General features: G+C 42.4%; 1 long non-coding RNA gene across 1 annotated transcript in view; it reads left to right on the top strand.

Moving 5' to 3' along the window:
* The window catches only part of LOC120993724, a 41,679-nt gene extending 32,369 nt beyond the window's left edge, over positions 1-9,310 (top strand). The window contains exons 2-4 of the long non-coding RNA XR_005777316.1: positions 287-375; positions 760-856; positions 8,498-9,310. This is a non-coding gene — a long non-coding RNA (uncharacterized LOC120993724). The remainder of the gene's footprint in view (positions 1-286; positions 376-759; positions 857-8,497) is intronic.
* Positions 9,311-15,376: the final 6,066 nt, after the last annotated feature.

Genomic DNA, 15,376 nt, shown 5'->3' with positions numbered 1-15,376 from the left:
CAGACTGTTAAGTGACCATTCTCATGACTTTGCATCTCTGTACTTTTGTCTCTCTTGGTTCTGACTTTGGCTTGCTTCTGACATTGCTGACAAGCTCTGTACAGCACTGCAGAATATGTTAGTACCATATAAGCAACATAAGTACATGAGACTCTAAGATATTGGAAAAATAATGTGCTGATTATTTAATTATGTACTGTAATCAGAACATGATAGTGCCCTGTTTATGTATCTGGCGGTACACACTGTTTTAAAGAGTAATATACTATGTTACTTTGTCCTACAGTTGGTGCCTTTGCTTGGTTTCACAATGTTGGGTATCACTAATGGAACCATCTACCTGATGAAGTCTGCCCTTTCCAACCCAAAATTAAGGTACAGTAAGACAAGAAACACTATGCATCTCTTAACATCGCTTTAATAAATTTCCAAAATATCACTGCAGTCCAAACATTTGGATAAGAAAATGCAGATACTGGGCAATGTGATGCCCCAGTATTTCCACTGCTATGACTGGGATGGCTGCTACTTTGTATCACCCTCACACTGACTCCATCTGCTGCTCTGCCATCTAATACTTATTGGGTTTCATTCTATCAACCACAAAGAACTGCCATGAAAGAAACTTCTTGGCCAATGTTAACGCAATCAGTGTTCCAAATCTCACAAGATCAGTCCATTAATGTCCTTTATCTGTTCTATGGCAGGGCAGAAAAATAATAATTTGACTTATATTTTCTGTTCTGACTCTTGTTTCAGTTGGGTAAAGAAAGAAGAACCTGAGCCTTGGTATAAATGAGGTCCAGACCTCTAGAGGAGAGGTGAAGACCTACAGATGCTCTTATAATGAAAACAGGTAGAATGGATTGAAATCTAAATGACTGTACTTGTACATATTGTAGTGGTAGATTGCTCAGCAGATCAGATAGCCCCCACATCAATGTCAATCTCTCTAGTTATTCCTTTCCTGAAACCTCCAGCTGAAATGAAGTATTAGATGGGCTGTCATTTCACCTTGTTTTCCAATATTCCCACAAGGTTCAGTTCAGCATGTGCCATTGGTTTTCATAGTGCTGGTAGTAAGGCCTGCATCTCACTATGGGGATAAATAAAATTCAGATTACCCTCAAGGACACAGTAATTTCCATGTAAATTATGATTACACATGGTGGAGTTAAGATAATGTTTTGAGGTTGGTAACATGAGAATCTTTATATTTCATTTATAATCTTTCCCAAAACTTCTATACATTAAGTTTAAGAAAATAACCAGTCACCTCGCTAAGGTGGACACACATGCTCACTTTAATCCTTCAACTGTCTCCTGAGCTGGGATAGGGAAAAAGCTGCAGCAAAAAGGACACGCCCTCTGAGCTGCCAGCTTGATATAGATCTATTTGGGGGGCGTGGCCGAGCCAGCATGGAGTGAGGAAGCAGGATTGCAGTGCTCCTACAAAATCCTGTGAAATATCCTTTATACACCTGGCATAATCAGGGTTTTTTGAGCGCATTCACTATATGTTGGACCCCTTCATACTTGGGGACACTCTGCCCGGAGCTGGATTGCTGAGTTTTGGCTGTGGTGCTGTGGATGCCGACGGATTGAGGGAGAGGAGCAGAGGGACGCAAACTGAGGAGAGTGTGGAGTGAGGCCGGGACACGATCCGCCACAAGGTACACAGTGCAGGTACGGCTTGCTGAAAGTTGCTAACAACTTACCTTGGACTGCTGCCGATACCTGCTGGAATCTTGAGCCGAAGACCGAGGCGGGAAGAAGCCGCGCGGTGGGCGCCATCTTGCCGTTAAGTGTATGTGCAGCGGCGCTCCTCTCTGCCCCAGCAAACGGAGTGGATCGGCGAAACGCTCTGTATCTCCCTACTTCCACTATTATCCTGAAGTCCTGCAGTGGCAATCCTGTTAGGAGTCCTTATATATGAAAGTTTAATGGTGGTGCTGGTGTACTTATCCCCCTCCCCCCTGAGGAATGTAAAGATATCTGGCAGTCTACTTGGCTGTGTGGCAGGACTTGCTGAATTTAATAAAGCCTCATCTTGATTTGCTGCATGAGTGACAAACCCCAGCAGATCCTTAAAGTGTCTGTGGACTATTTCTATGGGCCGCAAAACTTCTTCTGTGGCTCCATCATCTGTTAAACGATTCATGGATGCCATGAGTCAAACTGAACAGGAAAGTGAGGGGTCTCCTGTCCCTGGTTCCTCTGCTGAAGCCTCTCAAATTATGAAAGCTATAGCTGCCTGTCAAGCTGCTCTTACATCAAAGATAGACCATCTACAGTCTGACCTTAGCTGTTTGCGACACGATTTTGACAAAATACGTGAAAGAACATCTGCAGTGGAGCAAAGAGTGAGTGATGTGGAAGATGCGTCCAGAGCAGCTGGAAATGACACCAGGCAGCTGCTGCAACAGGTACAGATGCTGCAAGCCAGGGCGGAGGACGCTGAGAACCGCAATAGACATAACAACGTCCGTATCCTGGGCTTACCGGAGCGAGCAGAAGGGTCTACCCCAGAAATTTTTGCGGAACAGCTCATAAAAGAAGTGTTACATCCCATCTCACTTTCCAGTTGCTTTGTTATAGAAAGGGCACATCGGATTCCAACCAGGCCCTTACCGCCGGGATCCCCTGCTAGACCTTTCATCATGAAGATCCTGAACTACAGGGAAAGAGACGCTATTTTGCTAGCTGCTCGGCAGAAGGGGAATGTCAGCTATGAGAATGTCCGTTTGTCCTTTTACCCGGACTTTACTGCAGAGGTCCAGAAGAAAAGGAAGCAGTTTACTGAGGTCCGAGCGCGGCTGAGGGACAAAAATGTGAAATATGCCATGATCTACCCTTCTCGCTTGAGGGTGCAGGATGGTGAAACCGTCCGTTTTTTTAGTACTCCTGAAGAGGCTACTGAATGGATTGAGAGAAATCTAAATGCAAGGCCTCACCGCTGATGGTTTATACTATAGTGTTGGCAGCTGAAGCATATAATACTTGATTAAATGTTAAATTGTTTTGCTGACAAGATGGTTGGGGGAGGGGGGGAGTATCTGGTTTAAATGCACCATTATTACTCCTGTTAGATTCCCTGTTCTTTGACTTTGTCTATTGATCAGATGTTTAACCCCATATTGGTATGCTGGGTGGCAACATCCTGTATGACTATGCACTGTTGTGGGTAGACGTATATACTTGCTTCCTATTACCAACGTACCTATATGGTATATATGTTCTAATGAGTTAGGGTAGGTTATCGTACCCAGGAGTTGCTAATTTGGGGTGTCAGGCTCAACCATGTTAGGAAGGTTTGGGCAGGGTGGGTTAGGGAGGTTGGGAATGGGTGGGTTGGAGAGGGTTTCTCTGTTGAGGGTTTCTTTGATGTGGATTGTATGTGTGCGTGAATGTGCCTTCATTGGTCGGAAATTATGGAGATGTTATCTTTGGAAGAATAAATGGCGGTAATTAAGCTACTTTCGTGGAATGTTCGGGGTCTGAATGATAAGATTAAACGGTCTTTAGTGTTCAATTATCTGAAGAGGTATAACCCTGACATAATGTTATTGCAAGAAACGCACCTGCAGGGCCAGAAAGTACTAGCTTTGCGGCGCCCATGGATAGGCCCCACATATCATGCGGTTTACTCAAACCACGCTAGAGGCGTGTCTATTTTAATTGCTAAAAGTCTTCCATTTCAAATACTATCTGTGCAGCTAGACCCTTATGGTAGGTATGTGATTTTACATGCTTGTGTCAGAGGCCTGCAGTACCTATTTGTGGGACTATATATTCCTCCGCCATTCCGCAGAGAGGTCCTAGACTTAATTACAGCTAAAATAGCAGGATTTCCAGCAATACCTTATATTATTATGGGTGACTATAATGCCACTTTAGATCCTATACGGGACAGAAGGGTTCCCCAGGCCTCACACAACAATGTCCTATCACATTGGGCTAATACTTATGATTTAGTAGAGGCGTGGCGCTATTTCCACCCCACAGATGCGCAATTCTCTTGCTATTCAGCTTCTACTGGCTCACTCTCTCGTATAGATCTGGCCTTTGTCAGCAGAGACTTATCCCCCTATATCAAGTCTAGTGATTATCTACCGAGAGGAGTTTCAGACCATGCCCCCCTCCTTCTGATACTGTCACAGCCGCTGGCTTCGACTGATAAGCAGTGGCGGTTAAACCCTATGTGGCTCGAGGTATTACCTGTGGTGAGCGAGAGTCTAGATGCAATGGGGAACTACTGGGCAGAAAAGGAAGGGTCTACGAATCCTCTGGTAGAATGGGATGCTTTCAAATCAGTAATGAGAGGGGCATTGATTGCTGCTATTGCAACTCATAGAAAGGAACTGAATATCAAAAGGATAAAACTAGAGACGGAACTAGCTGATAAGAAGAGGTTATATATACTAGATCCGTGCCCTGAGAAGCAGACTTTGTGGCTTGAGGCGCAGCGTAGGTTTACTTTGCATTTAACTGAATATACTGAGAAGAAACTTTTAAATCAGAGGCAAACTATTTTTTCAGATGGTGATAAGTGTGGCAGGGCCTTGGCGTACTTGACTAGATCTGAGACACAGCAAACGGTGGTGGCGGGAGTTCTGAATGACCAAGGGATCTTATTGAGGGAGCCTAGAGATGTCTGCCGACAGTTTGCCTCCTAGTATGAGACATTGTATGCCCCCAAGATCACGTGTACTTCGGAGGAAATTGTCAATTTCTTAGCAGGTATTAATATTCCTTCTTTGGACAGAGATGACAGGGGAGCCCTGGCGGCAGACATATCTGACCTGGAGATTGAAACGGCCATTAGTTCCTTAGCAACCAAGAAAACCCCGGGACCCGATGGATTTCCTGCTGAATGGTATAAGCGATTTTCTAAAGACCTGGTTAGTAGATTTGGGAAGCTGTTGAGGTATGCACTGGAAAGTGGTTCGTTGCCACCGTCCTTTCTGGAGGCAACGATAGTAGTGATTCACAAGTCAGGGAAACCATCTGACCAGTGTAGCTCTTATCGACCTATCTCACTTCTGAATCTTGACGTCAAAATCTTTGCGAAGGTACTGGCGTTAAGATTGCGGGGGGTAATTCTCTCCTTGGTTGGGGTAGATCAATCGGGTTTTATGCCAGGGAAAACCACAGATATTAATTTAAGGCGAATCTTCAGGTCAAACATGATAACAGAGGTATGAGGGCTCTTGCGTCCTTAGATAATGAAAAAGCATTTGATTCAGTAGAATGGGAATTTATGTGGGCAGTGCTGACTCAAATGGGCTTTCCGGAGAAATTTTTGTGCTGGTTACAAATGCTTTATAGATCCCCTTCGGCGAGAGTCAGGGTGAATGGGTACACATCGGACTCCTTCCCCTTGGGTAGAGGCACTAGACAGGGCTGCCCTCTCTCCCCCCTGTTATTTGCATTAATTATGGAACCTTTGTCGATACTCATATCCTCTAATTCAGGTATAGAAGGCTGGGAAATAGCTGGAATATCAGAAAAGCTTTCATTATATGCTGATGACATGATGGTTTACCTAGCAGATTCAGGGAAATCCTTGGATACCCTTTTAGGTGTTGTTGATCAATTTGGGGGTTTCTCGGGTCTCCGTGTGAATTGGGCTAAGTCTAGTCTATGTCTGGTTGATGATGTTGACCCAGCTCGCATTTCGGTAAACAATAAGCTTCAGATTGTGGAGCAATTTACATATTTGGGGATTATTGTTCATAAAGAAGTGGCAAAATTTTATGATTTGAATGTTGCTCCTACAATGCAATCCATTACTCGAAAGCTAGAGGCTTGGGAAAACCTTCCTTTAACTCTGATTGGGCGTATCAATGTGGTAAAAATGATTCTTCTCCCAAAATTGCTATACTTATATAGGGCTGCCCCAGTGTTACTCCCCAAGAGACATTTTGCTACTTTGGATAGAATAATCGCTCCCTTTCTATGGAATAAGTCTTCTCCCAGAATAGCGAGATCCACCCTCCAGGCGTCTTACCTGCGGGGGGGTCTTGCCTTGCCAAACCTGTACATGTACTATGTAGCGGTGCAGCTGAGCTATGTTGCGTGGTGGGTACGGGCTGACTCAGGTAACCCGGCGGTAGTGTTGGAGGCAGCTTTATTGGGGTCCTATGAGGCACTTACGAACTTGGCGTATAGGAGGGGGGCTAGGTCTACAATACACTACACCCAATCGATGGCTGCTGCAGTACAGATGTGGGTCAAATGGGGTCAGAAATGTAACCCTGATGAGAATGGTATTACTTGGTCGCCATATTTGCCTTTGTGGAGAAACAGAGTGCTTCCGGAGCTGTTCTCATAACTGGAGTTTGAATTTTGGCCTCAGAGGGGGGTGCGCTACCTTACCCAACTATATGATAAGGGCCTATTTAGAACCTTTAATAGTTTGAAACAGGAGTTTAATTTGCCCCAGCGTTGTTTGTATAGATATCTTCAACTCAGGCATGCCTGTCAGGCTCAGTTTGGTAGAGAACCTTTAAAGCTGGAGTGTGGTACAGTTGAGGCAGCGATTAGGAGGGTTCCGTTGGTCAAACCAGTGTCGACCCTGTATGCGTCGTTGATGGCGTTGCAGGACTCCCCCCTAGACAGGGCATTTGTTAGGTGGAAAAGGGACATTGAAGGTTTGGAAGATGTTCATGTTAAAGAATCTAGCTGTACATGGAGATCTACAGTGGTAAGTGCTAGGGATGAGTTGATTCAAGTTAAATGGCTTCATAGGATTTATTATACTCCTGTGAGGCTATTTAAAATGGGTAAATTGCCGAACCCTCATTGTACAACATGTGGACATGAAAACGGTTGTCTTATACACATGGTTTAGCAGTGTCCGATTATTCATGGCTTCTGGGAAGAGATCCATAAATATTTTAATGACAAACTAGGCTTTCCTAACGTCTGTACTGAACTCACTAGTCTGTTGGGAGTAGCCAACGAGATTGTTCCAACCAAATTTGGCAGGAAGCTGTATAGAATACTCTTATATTATGCTAGGAAAACTATCCTTCTCAACTGGAAACCTCCTAAGAGTCCTACTGTGCAACAATGGGTACATCTAGTTAATGCTGATCTTGAATTATACAAGTTTGTGTTTGAGAGAAGAGGGACCCCTGATCGCTTCATGAAGATATGGGACCCCTGGATTGGAGCCCAGCCTCTAGTACCATAGATGACTGAAAGACTGTTCTGACCAATGAAGGCGTGTGTGAATGTGTGTGTGTGCAGTACTTTTAATCTTCCTTAGGATTGATATGTTGGGTACTGTTCATCCTGAAAGTGATATCTTTTTCTTCTGTCCCAAACTTGGGTCATGAGGAACTGTTATGATTGATCCCATGTATTTGATTTGTACTGGACTCAATTGATGATTGTCTGTATTTGATGTGTTTTGTTATGCTTTTTGCTAAATTAATAAATAAAAAGATACTATTAAAAAAAAAATATAGATCTATTTACTGCAACACGCTCAGTGCCTATATATATATATATATATATATATATATATATATATATAGTGCCACACACTCTTTGCCCCTTGTATATAGTACCAGGTTCTGTGCCCGTTTTATACATTACCTTAGGCCTGTGGCCCTTCTATTATAGTCTGTGCCCCCTGTATACAGTGTCTGTTGCCTGTGCTCCCTATAGTGTCTCCTGCCTGTTGTGTTCCCTGTAGTGTCTCCTCCATGCTGTGCCCCCTGTATATAGTGTCTCCTGCACACTGTGCATTCTGTACTTTCTCCTGCCTGCTATGCCCCCTGTATATAGTGTCTTCTGCATGATGTGCCTCTCCATGTACCCCCATATATAATGACTGCTGCCTACTGTGCCCCCCATGCCGCCATATAATATAAAATGTCTCCTGACTCCCGTGCCTCTGGCCTGCTTTGACCACTGTATGTAATGCCTCTTGCCTGATGTGCCACACACAAACACACCCATAGTATATGGTCCTCACCACCTGTCCCCAGTTCCACAATGTCCTGTAGTGATGCAGGCCTGGCCTCACAATGACATTGCCATCTCAGAAGAGCAGTTCCTTGTCCTACCAGTGCTGCCAGTTGTTCAGTTGTATCTGCGTCCTAAAGACACAGATGAGTGTAGGATACCAGAAACCGCTTGAAACGATCAGGGGCCCAAAGCACGGCTCCTTCTGGCCTAGCGCTGCCTCGTTGCTGGACTCTACTGACTCCTTCTCCTGATCACATGTCCAGAGAACAGAGTCACTACTGGTGCACTAGCTGCGGCAAAGGAGTGCAGCCATGAGGCACAAGTCAGTTGTCAGTGGGCCCCCAGATCAGCTGATGTATTGGAAATTTATAGCCAGAGCCAACTTCGCTCCACAAGCTTACCACCAAGGGTTAAAGAAATTGTATATGAAGGAGGTACATTGCATTTATATCTGGTTTATCTATTGTATTATTTTATTTATATATATATATATTTTTTTTCTTTTTCTTTTTGTTAGGATCTAAACATTTCTCCTGAAGAAGATACTGAGCCACTGATGGACCACTGCAAAAAAATTATATTATTACTTTTCCTTCTACATGAAATCACAGCTATCTCTTTTTCCTCTGGGGAATGAACATCTTGTTTGGCCAGTCCAACAATAATATATTTAAAGTAACACTAAACCTCTATAAACACTTACAAAAAATAATTAAATACATGTATAAAAACCTCCCACTTAGATGTGCCTCCAAGTCTATCAGCTGCACAAGCAAGCTGTTTTGCTGAAATTTTGCAGCACAGAGGAACCCTGTTCTCCCTGTCTCCTCCATCTTCAGCAGGAGACTGGAAGTTCAGGGAAGGTGGACGGAGCTTAGCCCCCATTGAGTATAATGGAGTCCATAGTCTGTATAGTGCTAATGAATAGAGATACTCCAAGGTAAAAATTACAACAGGGATAGGTAAGGTAAATAAAAATATATAATGGGTTCACCCAAGTTAAAATAACAGCCCCCCCGTACATATTCCGCTCTATACACCCAATTAAATAAAACAGAATATCTAAAAATATTTAAAAAGACCAAGGCTGTACCGTGGTAAGGTAAAAGCAATTTAATCCACATAAAATGAAAAAATAGAAAAATACAAAACAATAACAAGAATAAAAATATAAAATCAATTCAACCTTAGTCCCAAATTAAACATGTAGCGGGTTCCTCGCTATAGTAACTGATACAAAGTCCATTATCGTGTGGATGAATTAAATGTCCATACAAATGTCCACAATACCAGGCTAGTATCAATGCTAGTCTTGGATCGATGTTGTGATGAGATACAGTCAGGTCCATAAATATTGGGACATCGACACAATTCTAACATTTTTGGCTCTATACACCACCACAATGGATTTGAAAAGAAACGAACAAGATGTGCTTTAACTGCCGACTTTCAGCTTTAATTTGAGGGTATTTACATCTAAATCAGGTGAGTGGTGTAGGAATTACAACAGTTTGCATATGTGCCTCCCACTTGTTACGGGGCCATAAGTAATGGGACAGAATAATAATCATAAATCAAACTTTCACTTTTTAATACTTGGTTGCAAATCCTTTGCAGTCAATTACAGCCTGAAGTCTGGAACGCATAGACATCACCAGACGCTGGGTTTCATCCCTGGTGATGCTCTGCCAGGTCTCTACTGCAACTGTCTTCAGTTCCTGCTTGTTCTTGGGGCATTCTCCCTTCAGTTTTGTCTTCAGCCAGTGAAATGCATGCTCAATCAGATTCAGGTCAGGTGATTGACTTGGCCATTGCATAACATTCCACTTCTTTCCCTTAAAAAACTCTTTGGTTGCTTTTGCAATATGCTTTGGGTCATTGTCCATCTGCACTGTGAAGCGCCGTCCAATGAGTTCTAAAGCATTTGGCTGAATATGAGCAGATAATATTGCCTGAAACACTTCAGAATTCATCCTGCTGCTTTTTTCAGCAGTCACATCATCAATAAATACAAAAGAACCAGTTCCATTGGCAGCCAAACATGCCCATGCCCACGCCATGACACTACCACCACCATGCTTCACTGATGAGGTGGTATGCTTAGGATCATGAGCAGTTCCTTTCCTTCTCCATATTTTTCTCTTCCCATCACTCTGGTACAAGTTGATCTTGGTCTCATCTGTCCATAGGATGTTGTTCCAGAACTATGAAGGCTTTTTTAGCTGTCGTTTGGCAAATTCTAATCTGGCCTTCCTGTTTTTGAGGCTCACCAATGGTTTACATCTTGTGGTGAACCCTCTGTATTCACTCTGGTGAAGTCTTCTCTTGATTATTGACTTTGACACACATACACCTACCTCCAGGAGAGTGTTCTTGTTCTTCCTGGCCAACTGTTGCGAAGGGTGTTTTCTTCACCAGGGAAATAATTCTTCGGTCATCCACCACAGTTGTTTTCCATGGTCTTCCAGGTCTTTTGGTGTTGCTGAGCTCACCGATGCGTTCCTTCTTTTTAGGAATGTTTCAAATAGTTGTTTTGGCCACGCCTTATGTTTTTGCTATCTCTCTGATGTGTTTGTATTGTTTTTTTAGCCTAATGATGGCTTGCTTCACTGATAGTGACAGCTCTTTGGATTTCATCTTGAGAGTTGACAGCAACAGATTCCAAATGCAAATAGCACACTTGAAATGAACTCTGGACCTTTTATCTGCTCATTGTAATTGGGATAATGAGGGAATAACACACACCTGGGCATGAAACAGCTGAGAAGCCAATTGTCCCATTACTTTTGGTCCCTTAACAAGTAAGAGGCACATATGGAAACTGTTGTAATTCCTGCACCGTTCACCTGATTTGGATGTAAATACCCTCAAATTAAAGCTGACAGTCTGCAGTTAAAGCACATCTTGTTCGTTTCATTTCAAATCCATTGTGGTGGTGTATAGAGCCAAAAATGTTAGAATTGTGTCGATGTCCCAATATTTATGGACCTGACTGTATATTTAAAATTCAGCCAAACCCAAGTTTGTAGAACTCATGTGGCAATTAATATGAACATTAATGAGAAGTTAATAAAGAGTTAGGTGATGATTGTATGTTTGTTGTTTGCATTTACCTTCAGTAAAATTGCTACTCTTATTATTACCTTAACTTTGTGTAAACTACACAGCTTTTACTGAGTCAATGGAAGCTCTTAGGGCACATATTTGATCAAACGTGTGTCGGGCCCATCTACCAGGCGTCAAGGTGGCTTCCGCAGATGGATCCCTAACACTAATATACTGCCTCTCTTTGGACTTACCTAAGCCTACAATATTCAGGGCATTGTAGGAACCAGCTACATAAGTACTCTGCTCAGAAGTCCCATCTGTAGCTGGTTCCTACAATGCCCTGAATATTGTAGGCTTAGGTAAGTCCAAAGAGAGGTGGTATATTAGTGTTAGGGACCCATCTGCGGAAGCCACCTTGACGCCTGGTAGATGGGCCCGACACACGTTTGATCAAATATGTGCCCTAAGAGCTTCCATTGACTCATTTATAGTAGGTATTGTACCACTTTTATTTAGAATGATCCCCATTTCTTAGCTCTGTTGTTTGTATGTATAATGGTGTGCAGCAATTTTCTTTTTTATAATAGTGCACAAAGGCATCACTTCCATAAATAGGGGCATTTGAAGGAATGTTGTTTTGGATAGATAGTCCTCATGCCCCTCCATGTTCCTAAAATCAGAAATTAATTTGCACTAATAAATTTACCACACTGCTCCAGAAAGTGTCTGCTTCTAGCTGTATATTAGAACTGTATTTTACACTTTTGGTGCAAACAGTATCTTAAAAATGTCTCTATTTAGATGAGTTTTGTGTTATTATTAATGAAAAGATTTTCAGGCAGATAGATATGCATGAAATAATGGATCTTTAATGCAATCAGCCATAAGTGTTCTTCTCTGACCATCCAAAAAGATGGAAGAATGTAAATAACACAAGCTACAGATGTAGCAGGGTTAACACACAAATTCTTAACTCAAATTTCTTAACTCATCGCGTTATCTTGAAATAAAAGCCATTGAAAAGCAATTGAAGGTATTTCTTAACGCATTTAGTTTAGATAACACATCTCAGAAAGCATGTGTGTTAACTTTACTACATCTGTACCACGACTATCAGGACTTATTCAAACACCAGCGTCTGTGTCACTGCCAAAACCAGTGCAGGAGTGGCCATGACTACAAGAGGTCCAAGATAGGACCATAGCTCTAAGAGCAAATTTCCTAAAATTTGTTTAGTGCTGATCCCCAAATTAGGCTAAATTTTTTGATTTGGAATAAAAAATGCTTTTAATGCCTGGGTCTCCCTCTCTCCTCTCATGTTATCTGACCAGAGTACCCCATATACCATTTTTGTCCTATATACCTGTTTCTCATGTCAGCACTTTTGTTTCTTTTTTCTCATATCTCTGAATCCTGGCAGGATGTTTACATGCAGAACTTCCTGTTTTCCTCATCTTCCTGTTGGATTTGCTAACTAAATCCGGCATGCTTTGCTCTGCAGTGCTTCATGAGGCGTGCTCCTTCCAGCTTAGATGGAGAAATGTGGTGTAGAGGAAGTCATTACTAGAGAGGGAACGGTGTGGCTGGTGGAGAAACCCTGTAAAACATTACAGAATAAAGCATGCTGAGATTAGTTCGAAAAAACTGAAGAAAACAGGAAGATCTGCATGTAAACATTCTGCCAGATGTAGTGATGTTAAGAATAGGGGAAAGAAAGTGCTGACATTTGGAAAGATATGCAGTGTTATGAGACTTGAGAACCCTTTAAGTAAATAGGCTGCATACACCTAGAACGGGCACCTAGAGGTTCATAATAAGTAAAGGATGCCTGTAGTATAGCCAGTGTTTGGGTTACTGTGGGGAGAGAAAAAAATCATTATAAAACCAGAGGACCCCTTTAAAACCACACTGGGAAAAATTAATACAACTTTTTACTTTTTACCAAAAAGTAATATAAAAACATGCAATTCTGAAGTTTGGTCGGGTGTCACATTGTCAGTGTTTGATCAGTGATTTAGTTCAGTAAGGCCTCTTGCACACGACCGTATGTATTTTGCAGTCCGCAAAAAACGGATCCGTGTGCATTCCGTATTTTGCGGAACGGAACAGCTGGCCCCTAATAGATTAGTACTATCCTTGTCCGTAATGCGGACGATAATAGGACATGTTCTATTTTTTGCGGGAACTGAAATAAGGACATACGGAAACGAAATGCACGCGGAGTCACTTCAGTTTTTTTTGCAGACCCATTGAAGTAAATGGTTCCGCATACGGTCTGCAAAAAAAACGGAACAGACATGGAAAGCAAATACGTTTGTGTGAATGAGCCCCAACTGTGAGCCAAAACCAGGTGCGGGTCAAAGACACAGATCAGGTGCAAAAGGCTCTGCTGCTGGTTTTTGCTTCCAATCACTGATCAAGCATTGACTGTGTAAAAGCAGCCTAAAGCCCCATTCACACGTCCGCAATTTTGTTCTGAATTTTGCGGAACGGAATTGCAGACCCATTTATTTCTATGGGGCTGCACGATGTGCTGCCTGGATATGGAATTGCGGACCCGCACCTCCGGGTCCGCACTTCCTTTCCCGAAAAAAAATAGAACATGCCCTATTCTTGTGGAGCCTTAGATGTACACCAAGAAGAAGAATACTTACTGTACAAAGTGCTCCATATAAAACATAGTCCAGCCTTTTGTTACTTTACGACTGTTCTTTTAAATTTGAATAAACTTTTTTTTCGTGCAAATTCTGACTACTTTGTTGAACTACTAAGCATGAAAACTATGAGAAACAGTACCCTTGCCATGATCCTGCTGCTGTCAGGATTTGTATCTCATACTATAGGAGATGGATGGATGCTATACACCGGAAGAGCTTCACAACTCACTTGACTAGTGAGGCTTGTGTGGGTGTAGTGATGCTAGTTTATGTCAGCAGTGAAAACTCATAAATACATCATACTGAAAAAAGGCGTGCTATTTTAATTAATCCAGAACGGAAATCAAATGTTTTCTGTATATGGAAAGTAGAGGAAAATGTATGCAGTGGGGTTGGTTTCTTTTCACTGGCAAGAGAACTGCAGGTGATAGGCTTTGTGATCTGGCAATGCCATCATTATAGGTCTGTTTACTATAGTAAGCTAATCAGGGCAAAGCTATGGCGGGCATAGAGCTGGCCATAGCACATAGTCCTTGAGGGGGCCCAAAGGTCCCTCTGCTCCATACGATGGGACATGTTAAGAGCATTGTTACAGATTGCTTTTGCTTGGGAGCATCAAGTTACACCTCTGGCTAACACTATAGTCTATTAAACAAGAAGTGTTGTGGTATGGCTATGAGATTTGCAACTGAGAATTACTGTAGAAGGAGAAGGAGCGGCAAAAGGGGCAATTAACTATTTTAGTAAGTTTGGGCTTAAGAGCCTAAGGTCCCCACTGGACACCACTTTCTGGCCAGGACTTGACACACAGCATGTGGCAGCCAGTCACTGGCTGGGGCAGGACATGGACCTAGGGGGAAGGGAAAGTGTTTGGCCTGTTTTTGGAGAAGTTATGGCTTGGGGTCCTGCTCTTTAACAAGTGACCAAAGTTCAATCAATAAATACCGAAAAGGAATGTTTTACCTGTGTAGAAGGTACATAAAGGAAAATTGCTCCAAAAATATAATGAGAAAAACCAATGTACTTTACTGTTGATATTTGTCTTTTGATGTAGCAGAGTGTTATAACATATCTGGATGTCTGGATGTTAGCCATTATTAATAAGCATTAGAAGTGACTACGTAACTGATGTGATTTAATGTGTTCATTGTATGGAACATACAGAATACAATCAATAAAGGTCATTTTTGAGAATCCTCCTCTTCTCCTGGTATCTGTCTGTTTTTGCAGGCTACCTCGTCGTGTGACACTGATTCCACTGCTGGATATAAGGGTTAATTTACTCCATTACTTTGATGTAATGGAAGCTTTTTATATATCTGTTTGTGTGAAAGGTCAGCATTTCCTGCTTTCTATGACTCTATGGTATTTCTACTGCTAAAGTTGAGTGTACAATCAGCAGCTGCCAGTGAAGGTTTCAGTGTAAGTGTCTATTCACACTGCAGTACATTGAAGTTATGCATCAGCAGGAATTTCTTCACAAATATTCTATGTCCAATGTACAACTCCGATGCATGCCATTGTACCGGCCAGGGATCATCAACCTACGGCACTCCAGCTGTGGTGTAACCACAACTCCCAGCATGCATACTTGCGGTTTTCAGAACTTCTATAGAAGTGAATGGAGCACGCTGAGAGCTGTAGATTCACCACATCTGGAGTGCTAAAGCTTGCTGACCCCTGGTATAGGC

The sequence above is a fragment of the Bufo bufo genome, chromosome 3 (genome assembly GCF_905171765.1).
Source record: "Bufo bufo chromosome 3, aBufBuf1.1, whole genome shotgun sequence".
NCBI lineage: Eukaryota > Metazoa > Chordata > Amphibia > Anura > Bufonidae > Bufo > Bufo bufo.
The sequence above is the reverse complement of the archived record's forward strand: the minus strand, read 5'-3'. Positions and strand labels throughout refer to the sequence as shown.